Source organism: Octopus bimaculoides, chromosome 5 (assembly GCF_001194135.2).
Source record: "Octopus bimaculoides isolate UCB-OBI-ISO-001 chromosome 5, ASM119413v2, whole genome shotgun sequence".
Taxonomy (NCBI): Eukaryota; Metazoa; Mollusca; class Cephalopoda; order Octopoda; family Octopodidae; genus Octopus; species Octopus bimaculoides.
The window spans coordinates 88,465,613-88,470,595 of record NC_068985.1 but is presented as its reverse complement, the minus strand read 5'-3'; the positions used below and the strand labels follow the sequence as shown (position 1 = coordinate 88,470,595).

Sequence of the window (4,983 nt, the reverse complement as noted above, 5' to 3'; positions counted from 1 at the left end):
TGTGTGTGTGTGTGTGTGTGTGTGTGTGTGTGTGTGTGTGTGTGTGTGTGTGTGCGTTTTAAGAGAGACGATGAGAAATGGAGCAATAATTAACAATGAGAAGTCGATCATCGGGGGTTTTAAAGTCATTATTTAACGAAAATAGTAGTATGTTTCCAGCTGTTTCTATTTATCAAAATGGGGTAAATTTGCATTTACCTTGTTCCAATTGTTAAATATCTTCAGAACGATTATATAGCAAAGAAAAAAAGACGGAAAAATAGAAGGACAAGAAAGGAAAAATGTTCGTTAATTCAAAGCACCGAATGTAGGAACCTACGGACACGTGGAATTATGAACGTAACTAAATATAAGACTATGGATTTAACGAACTATCTTCTGTTTTATTCTCCTACTGACTCGTAGAATTGTGTAAGTCACTAAGAGAAAGACTAATGATTTAACGAACATTTTACGTTTCTTTCCCTACTGTTTTCCTTCTATTTATCCTTCTATTTTATGTTTGCCCTATAATCGTTCTGAAGATGTATATCAATTGTAATGAGGTAAATGCAAATTTACCCCATTTTGATAAATACAAACACCTGTTAACATACTCTTATTTTAAATAAACAATGACTTTGAAACCCCAATGATCCATTTCTCGTTGTTAATTATTGCTCCATTTGTTATCGTCACAATATATATTAAACCACGGTTTGCCTTTAAATAACCTACTACTGTATACCTTATAACAAGGACTAGACATACAGAGGTAGTACACCAGGAGTGCCTACAGATACATCTATCCCTTTAGATGGTTGCATAACCTCTAACTTATATCTGACCCTATATATATACATATATATATATATATATATATATATATATATATATACATATACACACTCACATACACAGACACTCACAAATATATATATATATAAATATGTTCCCCAGTGAAGTGGTTGGAAGTGCAATGAAGAAATGGTAGAATAAGCTAACAAGCAACATTTAGTAAGTCAGTCAAAGACGATTGTACAAAATTTGGAAATATTTATTTTGTTTAATAAATTCCATTTAATATTCATACAAGCTAACTTACCTTAGAATTATTATGAGTCATGTATCCACCAACGTTCAATTTATTTCTTGTAAATATTCATGCGCCTTTAAATTATATTTCTCTTCTCTGCGATACGATCAGTTTCATCAAATCAGAAAATAAAGAAAAGATTAAACCAATGCGAAACAATAACTAAATGTATTGCCGCATGTGAATGTCTCTCTGAAATATTGATAACTGATTAACTTTAAAGTAACGATATTTTTTTAAAACCTATTTCAAATGTGTTACCTTGGAAGATTTCTTGATAACACATTGTATTATCCTAGAAAAGCTAATATATAGAGAACTCTAAAACGCATTTAAACGTAGAAATATTATAGGTAATTAAATAATGGATATTTTAAGATTTAGAATTTGATTTTATATCTAAATGCTTTGATATTATGAGAATAATATAGTAAAATTATTTGTGACATTAATCTTATTTCACATTTATAAGCCTTTCGTTTCTTCATTCTCTCTCTCTCTATCTTCACTTCTCTCTCTCTCTCTCTCTCTCTCTCTCTCTCTCTCTCTCTCTCTCTCTCTCTCTCTCTCTCTCTCTTGTGTGTTAAATTCAGTCTCTCAGTAGTACGTCAGTCGAAAGTAGAATGAAAATGCAAATAGCTGATGGAGCAAATCTCTAAATCTAAATATTAAAAATTTCTTCGCTTGGGATCAGAAGAATAAGTTGGTAAATTGTAAATGTCCAGTTACGGCTGTAATGGTGATTCGAAACCGAAACGCAAGGTAACTGGTTGTACATAGCAAACCCCAGAAATTTCGAGCGATCTGTTTCAGATGCATCCACTCAACGTCAAGCCTTCGCATGATTCTTTTCTTGTACCCTAAAAAAAGCATGTTTTTTAAGGGCCCTGAAATTGCAGTATGCTGAGGCAGATGTCCCACCTGTAGGCAGGAATCTTTGTCATCACGAACAGAGCACATTTGTTGTTAGTTACGTTGGGACAGTCACTAAATACGATATCTTTACGCTTGTCGTAAACTCCAAGCAATATGTCTCTCTGAAGATGTAATTATGGTTCTTGTTATTTGTAAAAGACAAGCACGTTGTGTCACTATTTGCAATAAAAAGAATCTTCTGTTAATTGGGCGCGGGTGTTGTCAGTTACCTCTTCACGCAGGCCAATAAACATATGTTCACCAATCATCAACTCAGACCAGACAAAATAACTACAAATTGAGACCCGGTAAATAAATGGATACCAAAGAACGCTAACCGGATTTTTGAAGTAGCAAACATTTACGTCATTACTTTATGCTGCGGGAAGGGAGGTGGTATTTAACAGTGCGATGAGATCGGTTAATACGATTCGTTCTTCTAATTTTTCCTCGCCGATTCCTATACTAAGAGAAATAGTAACGTATCAGAATATACTGGTTTCAAATTAAACCTAACGTTGCATTACTAATAAAATACGCACAATCACAAACACACACACATTAATCTCCTTTCACTTTCCGTGTAATAGATCCACTGGCAAAATTTTGTTGCCGCGAGCCTATAGGAGGAAACACCAAGTCGAATTTCCACGCAGTGGGACTGAACCTGGAACTATATGACTGGGAAGCAAGCTTCTTACCAGCCAACTACGCCTGCTCCTTTCTGTCGAAACCTAATCAAATTTGTTTTACTGAGTGCCTACTTACATGAAATTACATCAACAAACAGTAACTATCGAAGTGACACGACTCTATAATGAACGGTAACGTAATTCAATTCATTACGTATAAGTCTTATTCACATTTTACATATCCTCTGTTATTCAGTTTGCTCTTTGAATTCATAAGACTTCAAGAGAAGAAGAGCTTGTGTAATTGTGGAGAGGGTAATTGTGCTGACACGTGAAATTAAATATATCTACGCGTGAAATAAGATCTCGAGATTCAGAAATAGATGCCTCTTCTAAAGAAGTCTACCTCTCTATCCAGATATCCATACCATTTGTATGTTTCCCCACGGAAATTATGTTTCTTATAATTCATCGGCTTAAAAAAATAATCTTGGCTGTTCGATGGTGCCCAGTGTAAATTTTTTTTTAATGTATGGGATAATGTGTCTGTCTGACATTATAGCGTAGCTTATGATTTGTATGCCAAGATAAGTACAAGTATATAAATTACTATGATAAATCATGGTCAGGTTTGCATATATTCAAACCTGACCAAGTCCAGAGAATGCTTTATCTAATATCATTTACTGTGTTGGACTCCCCAGTCTTCGATTTATAATTGAAAGTAAGAAAGTTGAAACTGAAATAAATCACAACTCCTGAAGTGTTTTATTTTCAAAGCATACAATCCATAAAATAGTGAATATCAACGAACTGATGAATCATTCAATTGATTTATTTCTCTACTGATTTAAGTTTATGTGCTGTCAATAATATAATGAAAGTTAATAAATAATATCTCAAAGTCTATGACTGAATCAACAGCACCATTAAATAAATATTATACTCATATAAGAATATTAACGACCACAAATGTTTTATCTATAGCACAAATAATATTCACTGTATGTCAACATATATTGGTTCGGGTATCGAGTTACAAGAATATAGTATCATGAGAATGAAAATTATGTTTTCTGATGTTTCTTTGGGACATTATTTCAGTGAAGAATTTAAGTTAAATTCAAATTTATTACACTAAACAAATTGAAAACATGGCACAATATATATTTAAAATAGATTAAATAGCTACGTATTTAAATCGGAGTAACCAGTTAATTTATTACTCATGGCTTATGAAATAAATGTATCTCCTGATAAAATTTGAAATCATATGTTTAAATCAAAATTTCATTTGATTGACAATTTTGTTAAATTATCGAGATAGCATCGCTTAATATTTTGATCCATATAATGATTCATTTTATATTAATATCCATTAAAAAACACGAAATCTAATATCACATTACGTCCTCTCAGTCTTTACGCCGTTGTATCAGTGTTGGTGGAAATATAATTAGTTAAAGACGACTTGCTAAATGGATTCTCTCATAATATCCTATGACACATGATTATTTGAAAGGAGGTCAGAAAGGTTACTTGCTAAAGGATTTATTCAAAGCAGAGTTCAGAGGAGACAATATTTCCTTTAGTTGAACTGGAAACCTCAGGCCAAGATCAACAGAGATTTTTCCAACGACAGTAGTGTAATATCCTGTCATAAATAATGTTGTGCCAATATTTATTACAAGCTGCCAGGCTGGTCAGACTTTATCAGATTCTCAATATATGTTCTTATGATCATCAAACTTTATGATTTGAACAACGTATTCAAAGCCCAGAGATATAATGAAAGACTTCAATAAGATTTTAGAGATGTTTTTCTATTTTATATGTTAATAATTATATAGAACTTATTTGATAAAGATATAGCTAACTTTCACGTAACAGCCAAGTACAAAGTTACATTAATACCATGAATATATTCATTTTTATTATATTCTTTCGGAAAATAACATTAAAAAATTGTATTAGCTAAATATTGCAATGTAATTTGAACAGTATGCGTCAGTATTTAAGTACAATCAGAAACAAGGTCAAAGCCCTAGTATCATTGTTACGAGATAAATCTAAAGTTACATTCTTACCATATGTATTTTAAACTCTTCCTTTCTGGGTTAAGTAACGATTTATAAATTCATTTTCACTTACCTTAGCTATGTTTAACGTTTCCATCGAGACGTAATTCATCATTCTACTTTTCCCTTTTCATAAACATGAATGGGTGTAGTAGTATGTGTGCGTGAGCGTGTGCGAATACGTTTGTCAGTATGTGTTTTAGTTTGTATGCATATATGTGAATGTGTATATATATCTATGTATGGGTGTATACACACACACACACACACACACACACACACA

General features: G+C 32.3%; 1 long non-coding RNA gene across 2 annotated transcripts in view; it reads right to left on the bottom strand.

The window, feature by feature from the left end:
• LOC128247812 (uncharacterized) overlaps positions 1-4,983 on the bottom strand; it is a 104,718-nt gene that overhangs the window by 54,587 nt on the left and 45,148 nt on the right. For both annotated transcript variants that reach the window (XR_008264129.1, XR_008264130.1), the window contains exon 2: positions 1,085-1,171. This is a non-coding gene — a long non-coding RNA (uncharacterized LOC128247812). The remainder of the gene's footprint in view (positions 1-1,084; positions 1,172-4,983) is intronic.